Source organism: Apodemus sylvaticus, chromosome 23 (genome assembly GCF_947179515.1).
Source record: "Apodemus sylvaticus chromosome 23, mApoSyl1.1, whole genome shotgun sequence".
NCBI lineage: Eukaryota > Metazoa > Chordata > Mammalia > Rodentia > Muridae > Apodemus > Apodemus sylvaticus.
Genome location: NC_067494.1, coordinates 47502284 through 47515750, shown reverse-complemented (window position 1 = coordinate 47515750; position 13467 = coordinate 47502284).

Here is a 13467-nt window from a genome sequence, read left to right as displayed (position 1 = left end):
TCACATCTCATGGTGCTGGAAGAGGACTTTAAGAAGGCCATAAAAAACTCCCTTAAAGAAATACAGGAGAATACAGGTAAACAAATAGAAGCCCTTAAAGAGGAAACACAAAAATCCCTCAAGGAAATACAGGAAAACACAAACAAAAGGGTGAAGGAATTGAGCAAAACCATCTAGGATTAAAAATGGAAACTGAAACAATAAAGAAATCACAAAGAAAGACAACCCTGGAAATAGAAAACCTAGGAAAGAGATCAGGAGACATAGATGCAAGCATTACCAACAAAACACAGAGATAGAAGAGAGTCTCAGCAGCAGAAGCTACCATAGAAAACATTGACACAACCGACAAAGAAAATACAAAATGCAAAAGGCTCCTCACCCAAAACATAGAGGAATTCCAAGACAAAAGGAGGAGACCAAACCTAAGGATAAGAGGTACAAAAGAGAGCAATGATTCCCAACTTAAAGTAAATATCTTCGGCAAAATGCCAGCCCAGGCTACTATACCCATCAAAATATTCAATTACCATAGATGGAGAAACATTCCATGACAAAACCAAATTTACAAAATGCCTTTCCACAAAGTCAGCCCTACAAAGGATAAGAGATGGAAACACCAACACAAGGAGGGAAAGTACACCCTAGAAAAAGCAAGAAAGTAATCTTCTTTCAACAAACCCAAAAAAGATAGCCACACAAACATAAAAATAACATAAAAAACAACAGGATGCAGCAATCACTATTCTTTAATATCTCTTAACATCAATGAACCCAAGTTCCCAATAAAAAGACATATACTAGCAGACTGAATACATAAACAGTACCCAGAATTTTGCTGCCTACAGGAAATATACTTCAGTGTCAAAGAGGAAAGGGATGGAAAACAAGTTTTCAAGCAATTGATCCCAAGAAATATGCTGGTGCAGCCATTCTAATATTGAATAAAATCAACTTTTAACCAAAGGTATCAAAAAATGAAAAACACATCATACTCATCAAAGGAAAAATCAACCAAGAAGAACTCTGAATTCTGAACATCTCTCCTCCAAATACAAGGGCATCCACCTTCATGAAAGAAATATTACTTAAGCTCAAAGCACACATTGCACCTCACACAATAATAGTGGGAGACTTCAACACATCACTATCAGCAATGGACTGATCATAGAAACAAAACTAAACAGAGACACAGCTAAACTAACAGAAGTAATGGACCAAATGGACATAACAGGTATCTATAGAACATTTTATCCTAAATCAAAAGAATATACCTTCTTCTCAGCACCTCATGGTGCCATCTCCAAAACGGACCATATAATTGGACACAAAACATACCTCAACAGATATATAAAGATTGAAATAATGCCATGCCTATCAGAGCTCTATGGAGCAAGGGTGGTGTTCAATAGCAGCAGAAAAAAACAGAAAGCCCACTTACACATGGAAGAACAACAATGCTCTACTCAATGATAACTTTGTCAAGAAAGAACCAAGGAAAGAAATCAAAGACTTGTTAGAATTTAATAAAAATGAAGGCACAACATACCCAAACAAAAGGTACACAATGAAAGCAGTGCTAAGAGGAAAAACCATAGCTCTGAGTGCCTCCAAAAAGAAAATGGAGAGAGCTTACACTAGCAGCTTTACAGCACACCTGAAAGCTCTAGAACAAAATGAGGCAAATAAACCCATGAGGAGTACATGTCAGGCAATAATCAAATTTAGGGCTGAAACCAAGCAAGTAGAAACAGATATAACTATACAAAGAATCAACAAAACCAGGAGCTGGTTCTTTGAGAACATCAACAAGATAGATAAATCCTTATGCAGACTAACCAGAGGGCACAGAGACAGTATCCAAATTAACAAAATCAGAACTGAGAAGGGCGATGTAACAGTATAAACAGGATAATCAGAAAATCATCAGATCCTGCTACAAAACACAACTGGAAAATCTGGAAGTAATAAACAATTTTCTAGGCAGACACCAAATACCAAAATTAAATCAGGATCAGATAAACATTACCCATAATGATATAGTAGCATTCATTTAAAGTCTCCCAACGATAAAAGAAGCACAGGACTAGATGGGTTTAGTGCAGAATTCTATCAGACATTCAGAGAAGACCTAATACCACTATGCTTCAAACTATTCCACAAAATAGAAACAGAAGGAAGACTACCCAATTTGTGCTAAGAAGCCACACTTCCCCTGATAGCAGAGCCTTACAAATGCCCAACAAAGAAAGAGCACTTTATACCAGTTTCCCTTATGAATATCAATGCAAAAATATTCTATGAAATTCTTGCAAACCGAATCCAAGAACACATCAAAATGATCACTCACCACAATCAAGTAAGCTTCATCCCAGGGATACAGAGATAGTTCAATATACAGAAATGCACCAGTGTAAACCACTACATAAATAAACCTCAAAGACAAATCCAAATGATGATTTCATTAGATACTGAAAAATCATTTGACAAAATTCAACATTCCTTCCTATAAATGTCTTGGAAAGATGAGGAATTCAAGGGCCACGCCTAAGCATAGTAAAAGCAATATACAGCAAACCAGTAGCCAACACCAACCTAATTGGAGAGAAGCTTGAAGCAATCCCACTGAAATCAGGGACTGGACAAAGCTGTCCACTTTCTCCCTACCTGTTCAATAGTACTTGGAGTTCTAGCTAGAACATTTAGACAACAAAAGGAGGTCAAAGGGATGCAAATTGGAAAGGAAGAAGTCAAAATATCACTATTTCCATATAATATGATAATATACTTATGTGACCTCCAAAATTCCACCAGAGAACTACTAAAGCTGATAAACAACTTCAGTTAAGTGTCTGGATATAAAATTAACACAAATGAATCAAAGATAAACAGGCTGAGAAAGAAATTAAGAAAATGACATCCTTCACAATATCCACAAACAATAGAAATTATCTTGGTGTGTCTCTAAGCAAACAACTGAAAGATCTGTTTGACAACAACTTAAAGATAGAAATCAAAGAACTCCAAAGATGAAAAGATCTCCTAGGCTCCTGGATTAGCAGGATTAATATAGTAAAAATGGCCATCTTGCATTTTTAAGCAACCTACAGATTCAATGCAATCCCCAATCAAAATTCCAACTCAATTGTTCATAGAGTCAGAAAGAGCAATTCTCAAATTCATTTGGTATAACAAAAAACCCAAGATAGTGAAAACTATTCTCTACAATGAAAGAACTTCTGGAGGAATCAGCATCCCTCATCTTAAGCTGTACTACAGAGCAATTGTGTTAAAAACTGCATGGTATTGGTACAGTGTCAGGCTAGAACATCAATAGGATAAAAGTGAAGACCCAGAAAAGAACATACACACCTATGGTCACTTGATCTTTGACAAAAAAACTGAAACCATCCAGTAGGAAAAAAGGACATCATTTTCAACAAATGGTGCTGGTTCAACTGGCAGTCAACTTGTAGAAGAATGCAAATTGTTCCATGCTTATCCCCCTGTACAAAGCTCAAGTCCATGCACCTCAAGAACCTCCACATAAACCAGACACCATGAATCTAATAGAAGAGAACTGGGGAAATGTCTCAAACACATGGGCACAGGGGAAAAGTTCCTGAACAGAACACCAATAGCTTATGCTCTAAAATCAAGAATCAACAAATGGGATTTCACAAACTTTCAAAGCTTCTGTGAGTCAAAGGACACTGTCAATAGGAAAAACTGCAACCAACAGACTGAAAAAAGATCTTTATCAATCATACATCCGACAGGGAGCTAATATCCAAAATAAACAAATAACTCAAGGTGTTAGATTCCAGAGAACCAAATAACCCCATTCAAAATTGGGGAACAGAGCTAAATGGAGAATTGTAAATTGGGGAAACGGGAAGGGCTGAGAAGGACCTAAAGAAATGTTCAACATCCTTAGTCATCAGGGACATGCGAATCAAACAACCCTGAGATTTCACCTAACACCAGTCAGAATGGCAAAGATCAAAAACGCACGTGACAGCAGATGCTGGTGAGGATGTGGAGAAGGAGGTACACTCTCCCACTGTTTGAGGAATTGCATGCTTGTGCAACCACTCTGCAAATAACTCTGGAGTTTCCTCAAAATATTGGATATAGTGTTACTTGAGTACCCAGCTATACCACTTCTGGGCACATACACAAAAGATGTTCCAATGTATATCAAGGACACATGCTCCCCTATGTTCATAGCAGCCATATATATATATATATATATATATATATATATATATATATATATATGTATGTATATATATATGTATATATACATATATATATGTATGTATACATATATATATATACATACATATATATATTTATAATAGCCAGAAGTCGAAAAGAACCCAGATGTCCTTGAACAGAATTATCGATACACAGTATGTGGTACATTTACACAATGGAATACTACTCAGTATTGAAAATGATGATTCCGGTGGTGGTGCACGCCTCTAATACCAGCACTCTGGGAGGCAGAGGCAGGGAGATTTCTGAGTTTGAGGCCAGCCTGTTCTACAGAGTGAGTTCCAGGCAGCCAGGGCTATACAGAGAAACTCTGTCTCGAAAAAACCAAATCCAAAAAACAAACAAAAAAAAAAAAAAAGGAAAAAAAAAGATGAATCCATGAAATTTTTAGGCAAATGGATGGAACTAGAAAAGATAATCCATAATCTTGAGTGAGGTAACACAATCATAAAAGAACACACATGTGTCTTATGCACTTACTGTTAAGTGGATATTATCCCAAAAGCTTTAGATATCCAAGATACAGCTCACAGACCACATGAAGCTCAAGAAGAAGGGAGACCAAAGAGTGGGTGCTTCGGTCCTTCTTACAAAGAGGAAGAAAATACCCACTGGATTAAATATGAAGATAAAGTACAGAGCAGAGACTGGAGGAAAGGTCATCCAGAGAATGTCCCAACCAGGGGTTCATCACAGACACAGTCACCAAACACCTACATTATTGTGGATGCTAAGAATTGCTTGCTGGAAGGACCCTGATATAGCTGTCTACTGAGAGGCCCTGCCAGAATCCTACAAACACAGAGTTGGATGTTCACAGCCAACCACTGTACTGAGAGCACCCCAATGTAGAAAATCGAAGGAGGGGGATTGGGAGTGGGTGAGTGGATGGCTGGAGGAACACCATCATAGAAGCAGGAGACGGGGAGAAGGGGAAATTGCGAAGAGGATAACACTTAAAATGAAAATAAAGTAAAATAATAAGAAGAAGAAGAACCAACAGCAAAGTTTGCTGGTTATTGTTGATGGTCAGACTCTAGCATGCATTCATAGTGTTTTCCATACTGATTATCCTTTGGTTCCTAAGACCTAGTGATGCATACTTTTTATAGGAAACATTTCTAAATGACTACTTTCAAATATCTCATCTGAGAAGAAGAAAACACATAAAATAGTAAAGCAAGGCAAAGCACCACATATATTCTAAGCATTCTCCCTCATTATTCCATTTGACTAGTAAAACTTATCTTGTCTCCTTCACAGAGTCATCTGGAAATTATGTCCTGTCCTGAGGATAAAGGGAAGGTGATTTCAGACACAGTAGCAGAAGCTAAAACAGGAAGTGCACTAGGAGCAGATCCACGGTGGCAGCAGTAGGGGCAGTGAGAATGACAAGGAGGAAGAGGAAGAGGAGGAGGAGAAGGAGAAGAAGGCACAACTGCCCAGACAGCCCTGCTCACCAGGGTGGAGTGTGTCATGGACAGTGGTCATTTTGGTGACAGGTTACAGCCAGAAGCCCTGGCTACATGATTTCTCCAGGGCTCATGACTGCAGGTTTGTTCTACAGACACTGTCAGCATGCTATGCCCACAGTGAAAAGCAGCCTGTGGTGCCTCTGTGCTGGGAAGACAATTGCCAAAGCAGCCTGTGGTGCCTCTATGCTGGGAAGACGATTGCCAAAGCAACAATCTGAGATGACAGTGTCTTACCTGCAGAGTGTTTGCATGTGTGTGTGTGTGTGTGTGTGTGTGTGTGTGTGTGTGTGTGTAAGTGCCTGTGTGTGTATGTGTGTGGGGGTGTGTGTTTGTTTCTCTGTGTGTGGGTGTGTGTGTCTGTGTCTGTGTCTGTGTGCCTAACCTCTGCAGAGGCAGCCTTACACACCAGCTAAAGCAGAGCTCTGTTCTCAGATGGACTTGCTCTGGCTGGACTCTTGGAACAAGTACTTCTGAAGGACTGGAAGACAGACATACACAAAGTAAGTCTGGGACTGCGGAAAGAGCCAGGCAGCCGTGGCTGTCACTCCCAGAAGACTTCCCTTGGGTTTGGGATGGACAGGTTCATGGTCAGGCTCCCACTTTGTCACCGGTCACCTGTTTGTCAGGTTGTCCTCTTCCATACATGCACTGCCCCAAGGCCTAAGAGTGAAGGTGGGTGAGTCCCCACCCCCAAGATCTCTATTTGATGCTTTCAAAATTTGATAATTTAAAATTGACTGCATTCCTCTCCGTGTTTTCCCCTTTAATGAAAAACAAGATAAAACAATACAATTAACTGTCACAACCACTGAGACCTGCGTGCGGGATTCCCAAGGCAGGCCTGTGGAATCAGCCCAGCTGTACATGCCTCACAGGGGCGCATCTCCATGTTCCTCCCTTTTTCTTTGCTCTTCTACCTGACAGGGTGTTAAGAGACCCAAGGCACCCAATATCACCTTCAGAGTGTAGCCCTACCTGGAAAACAGAAGGTAGGTAGGGTAACAACTACACTGATGCCAAAGACACTGAGGGTGAAATACCTTCCAGTGTGTTCTGAAAAAAAAAAGGTCCTATTATAAGCATGTGATCTTTTCAAATACAGGCTGCCATCTACATCTACATCTGGTGGTTCTAGGTGAGCCTTGGAGTTCAGCTTTAAATGGGAACTGTGTTTCCTACCAGGTGTGTCCAGTTGCTAAGTCTGCTTGGCCAGAAAGGGTCCTGAAAATGTTGAACAGAGAACAAGTCAGTTGTTCTCTAAAGGTAGATATCCTGCCTTTGGTGACCTGCACTACAAAGAGCCAAAGATGAAACCTGGAAGGGGATAGCCTTGGTGTTCCCCAAACACCCACTGTTCTCTCCAACTTTCCAAGTGTCAACTGAAAGATGCCCTGACTTGCAGCAAAATGAAGCCACAGGGCACAGGTCTGAGTGTGTGCCTGTGTCTGTTCATGCACATGCATGTACATGTCTACATGCATATGTGAGTGTGCCTGTGGTTCTGGGCATATGTGTGCATGGCTGTGTGTGTATGCATACATATGTCTGCCTATGCCCATGAATATGTGTGTACAAGTACTAGTGTTATGTGTGGGCACAGGCTAGAAGGTGTGTGCACATGAAACTGTGTGTTTATGTGTGTGTGTGTGTGTGTGTGTGTGTGTGTGTGTGAGAGAGAGAGAGAGAGAGAGAGAGAGAGAGAGAGAGAGAGAGAGAGAAAGAGATCAGAAGGCCTAAACATGTTTGTGAGGCATGAGGTAGTAGACCTCTGTACCCATGTGACAAGGGAGGACCTAAAGGATGCAGGGTAAATATCCCATGACCACGCATCCTCAAGACCCAGCTACTGCAGAGATTTATCTTGACCTGACCAGGTCCTGGGCACCAGGGCACCCGGGTAGATCAGGGTGGCTCCATAAGGTATTACAGCTAAAAGAACCATCACTGGGAGATGCTAGGAGTCCATTCATGGCTCCTAAGGCCATGGGAATGCAGAGCTCATTCTCCAAGGGTGGTACTTTGCTTCATGCACCCAGGCTCTGAGGCATCTCCAGGTTGACAGGACTCTGACCACACTACTGGATCCAGGAATGCAGGGCTACTTCATGTTCCTCCAACATCAGCTCTTGTGTTGCTTTACACTCAGAGAAGAAGAGCAAAAGGTAATCCTATAGCAGTGACCAGCGCGCTGAACCTGGACCTGGGCCCATGCAGCAGAAACACGCGGGGCAATGAGGACAAAAGTGGTGGCAGACAACATCTCCTCGACTGCCTCTTGCTCTGCTCCAAAAACCACAGAAGCTCCCACAAAGGGTGCATGAAGCCTAACACCCAGCAGGAGTTAAGAAATCATACGACTGTGAGCCGCTGGCCCTGGTAGAGCTGGGCACAGATAAGGCAGCATGCTGGAGTCCACAGGAGTTGGAGAGCTCAGCATTCATAAGCAGGCCACAGTTGCCTCTCCTAATCCTGACAAGAGACACTCTGGGGAGAACACAGCCTCACTTGTGAGAGAGGTTCAATTGGGACCCTGTGCTCTGCTGGATGTCACAGATAGCTCCTGTCTTTCTTGATGACAATTCAGAACAGCAGCTGGCCTCATGTCAGACAGTCCTATGAGGCGGGGTATTTGGTTCCCACTTCAGACTTACAGCAGGAAAGAGCCCAGGACAAGCTGACCCACAGCAGTGGATGGGCAGTGCTGCCACAGCAGTGAATGGGCAGTGCTCCACAGCAGTGGATGGGCAGTGCTGCCACAGCAGTGGATGGGCAGTGCTGCCACAGCACTGGATGGGCAGTGCTGCCACAGCAGTGAATGGGCAGTGCTCCCACAGCAGTGAATGGGCAGTGCTCCCACAGCAGTGAATGGGCAGTGCTCCCACAGCAGTGAATGGGCAGTGCTCCCACAGCAGTGAATGGGCAGTGCTCCCACAGCAGTGGCTGGGCAGTGCTCCCACAGCAGTGGCTGGGCAGTGCTCCCACAGCAGTGAATGGGCAGTGCTCCTGCCTTGGTCCCGCTTACTCGTCTCCTCTTCACCCTCCATATCCTCCTCCACCTCCTTCCAGCAGCCACCCAGAGACCTTCGCAGGACTGTGGGTCCTGCTACTCAGGATGCAAGGGCCAGAGGTTACCTCAAAGGCAAGATATCCATATAGCCCTTGTCTCTCGCGTACCATGCCCACCTAAGGTTTACAGATTGGATCCTTGAGGTTCTGGGGAATCCTCTACAGGCATCCCTGGAGGAACAGCCAGGAACATGGAAACACTGTGCTTAGCAGTGGTTCTCTGCTTCAGGCTCAGAGCCTTAGTGAGAGGGCTTGCTGAGTGGCACAGCAGGTCCAGAACAGTGTGCAGCCCTCCAGTGGTGGAAATGCAGAATTGCAGGACATTATTTCAACCTTTCTTTACCTCTACCTCACTCTAAAGGGCTGATAACAGACCCTCTTGGGACCTACTGAGTTCACGACACCACAGGGCACCAGGGAGACTAAACCAGTAGCCTGTGAAAACTAGGCAGAGGACAGTGTGGGCTCTGTGTTCCCTGGACTGGCTCTGGACTGTCCTGAAGGCTGATTAACCAGCAGGCATTGTGGTAGACACACAGCAAGGTAGGAAGCGATAGAGACTGGGAGGAGAGAGCATGAGAGGCAGTCCCAGCACAGTTCAGGCCCAGAGTGGAGCCAGCTCATTTAATACAGGAGTATATGCCCTCCAAAAGTCTCTCAGCTCAAGCAATACCCAGAAGAACTGACCAAATAGCAAGCCCCGTGTGTGGCTCTCCTACCTGCAGAATGTGTAGGGTCCTCAGGACAGATCCTATAGTCCCTCATAGCTGAACAGCGTAAGGTGAGCATCACTGTAGTGTGGAAGCTGCTCTCGGCTGATGGGACCCACACAGTCTGTGGACAAGTTTGCTTGAGTGACAGGTCCCCATTCTTCATATGTGTTCTGGGTAGGGTGTTGTACCACATCCAGACCCATTCCGAAAAGACATAAGTGCAAAAGGACAACCATGGGGAGAGAATCCTACACTGGCAACCATTCCTCAGGCCAGTCTGGAACAAGAAGGACCTATGTCTTGGAATGGAGTTTCCTAACGACACCTAGGATGCATCTGAGCCACCTTAGGGCCCAAGGCAAATCCGGGAGAACCCTAAAGCATTAAGGATTATCATGGATCCTAAGGTAAGTTGGGCTATGGAGCTGATGCATGCTGGGATGGTTCGAGGAAACAGCATGAGGAAATCTAGATAAAAGCATGTCATGAGAGGGAAGACAGAGCATGCAGGCAGGATGGCCTATCACATGCAGGACAGATTGCCTATGCCACAATTAGAGTTGTCGGGAGAGAGCTGGGGTAAGGACACGAAGCGAACCTAAAGAATGAACAGGGTGAGGACTACCACCATACTCTTTTATCTCTCTGCAGGCTGGGGAGGCAGAGGACGGCCACATAAGTGACCAGGATGTTCTCAGCATGGACAATGCATGTGGGCTTGGTCATCCAGACTGCTCATAACTACCTCACCCAGTGACACCTGAGGCTGCACCCTGGTGGAGCTGCTGGATCCACAAGAGGTTAGATCCTTTCATGGCAAGAAATTCATAAGCAGTCTCTCAAAGTCTGGCCAGGCAAAGGCACAGCCCTGCAGGACATTGTGCTGCAAGCAACAGCCATACAGCAACCCTCTCTCTGTCAGCCAGCCTTGAATATGGCTTTACAGCATTCCAGCACCAGTAGCCTTTGGCCAGGTCGTCTCGGTAAGGCAGTGCTTGGACCCCATCCCTTCTGTCTACCATACCAGTCTCATTGACCTGCCCACTGGTGGGAGATGGGGATCCATCTTTGACATTAGCCAAGGCCATGGGGAAGACCCTATTCTTCCTGTCTCTGGTTCTAATCTCCTGGAAGAGTCAATGTTCGCCAACATAAAACTAAATAGAGAGAAACTCAAACCAACTCCGCTAAAATCAGGGAGAAGAAAAGGCAGTTCTCTCTTTCTCTGTCTCTCTCTCTCTCTTTCTCTCTCCCTCTCCCTCTCCCTCTCACCCATCTCCCTCTCCCTTTCCCTCTCCCTCTCCATCTCTCTCACCGTCTCCCTTTTCCTCCCCCTTCCCTCTCCATCTCTCTCTCCTCTCATCTCCCTCTCCCTCTTCCTCTCCATCTCTCTCCCCCCCTCTCCCTTTCCCTCTCTCTCCCTCTCTCCCTCTCTTCCTATCCATCTCCCTATTCAATACAGTACTCAAAGTTCTAGCCAAAGCAATTAGACAATCAATGGACATCAAAGGGATACAAATTGGCAAGGAGGAAGTTAAGATACCACTATTTGAGGATGATATGATAGTACACAAAAGTGACCCCAAAATTCTACCAGAGAGGTCCTACAGCACATAAACAACTTCACAAAAGTGGCTAGATATAAAATTAACTCTAATAAATCGGAAGCCTTTTTTGCTCAAAGGATAAATTGGCTGGGAAAGACATTATAGAAATAATATCCTTCAATATAGTCACAAATAATATAAAATATCTTGGTGTGACTCTAATCAAGTAAGTGAAAAATCTATATGACAAGAATTTCAAGTCCCTGAAAAAAGAAATCCAAGAAGTAAGATAAAAAGATCTCCCATGCTCATGGATGGTCAGGATTAATACAGTAAAAATGGGCATCTTACCAAAAGCAATCTGCAAATTTAATGCAATCTCCATCAAAATTCCAACTCAATTCTTCATAGAGATGGGAAGAGAAAACATCTAAATCATTTGGAATAGGGAAAAACCCAGGATAGCAAGAACCCTTCTCAACAATGAAAGAATTTCTGGGAAATTGCCATCCCTGACCTCAACCTGTCGCAGAGAACAAAAGTGAGAAAATGCACACGGTGATGGCACAGAGACAAACAGGAATATGGATTGAACAGCCTTGAAGACCTAGAAATGCACCCAGAAACCTATGGTCACTTGACAGTTGACAAAGAAGCCAAATCAATGCAGTGGCTAAAAAGTCGGCATTTTCAATAAATGGTGCTGGTTCAACTGGCAGTCAGCATGTAGAAGAATGAAAATTGATCTATTCTTAATTCCTTATACAATGCTCAAGTCCAAGTGGATCAGGGACCTCCACATAAAACCGCATATTCTGATCTAATGGAAGTGGGGAAGGGCATTGAACACATGGGTACAGGGGAAATTTTCTTCTACAAAAAATAATGGCTTATGCTCTAGATGAACAATTAACAAATGGGACCTCATAGGGCTGGAGAGATGGCTCAGTGGGTAAGAGCACTGACTGCTCTTCCGAAGGTCATGAGTTCAAATCCCAGCAACCACATGGTGGCTCACAACCATCTGTAAAGAGATCTGACACCCTCTTCTGGTATCTGAAGACACCTACAGTGTACTTACATATAATAAATAAATAAATCTTTAAAAAAATGGGACCTCATAAAATTGAAAAGCTTCTATAAGGCAAAGGACACTATAAAGGACAAAATTGCAACCCACAGATTGGGAAAAGATCATTACCAACCATATATCCATTAGAGGCTAATAACAAAAATATAAAGAGTACTCAAAAAGTTAGGCTACAGAAAACCAAATAACCATATTAAAACCGAGATACAGTGCTAAACAAGGAATTCACAACTGAGGAATACTGAATGGCTGAGAAGCACTTAAAGAACTGTTCACCATACTTAGTCATCAGGGAAATGCAAATCAAATCAGCCCTGAGATTCCACATGACACCATTTAGAACTTTACCAGAAAGTGTTTATAATTCCAGTTTCAATCAACTTAGTAATACTTTTATGCCAACGATTATTATATTTATAAAAAATTTTCCATGATAATCTTCAATTTTAACGTTTTTCTACATTTGTCTACAATTTTATCAGAAATATTTTCCACGTAAATCTTCAATTCTATCATAAAATGTTCATACTTCCTTTATCATTCAAATTAGCAATGTTTTTATGTCTATCACTTTACTTTCCATGAAAATTGTAAATTTTAATGTCTTTTTCTATGTCTCTACTATTTTATCAGAAATATACTCCATGTGAATGTTCAATTTTATCATAAAATGTTTTTAAGTCCTTTTTCAATAAAAGAACATGCTTTAAAAAATACAAGAACAAAAAAAGGCAAAAAAGCCAAAATCAATATACAGATTCAATGCAATACCCATCAAAATCCCAACTCAATTCTTCACAGAGTTAGAAAGAGCAATTATCAAATTCATCTGGAACAACAAAAAACCCAGGATAGCTAAAACTATTCTCAGCAACAAAAGAAAATCTGGGGGAATCAGTATCCCTGACCTCAAGCAATACTACAGAGCAATAGTGTTAAAAACTGCATGGTATTGGTACAGTGACAGGCAGGAGGATCAATGGAACAGAATTGAAGATCCAGAAATGAACCCACACAACTATGGCCACTTGATCCTCGACAAAGAGGCTGAAAACATCCAATGGAAAAAAGATAGCCTTTTCAACAAATGGTGCTGGTTCAACTGGAGGTCAGCATGCAGAAGAATGCGAATTGATCCATCCTTGTCTCCTTGTACTAAGCTCAAATCCAAATGGATCAAGGACCTCCACATAAAGCCAGACACTCTGAAGCTAATAGAAAAGAAACTGGGGAAGACCCTTGAGGACATCGGTACAGGGAGAACGTTTCTGAACAGAATACCAATATCGTATGCT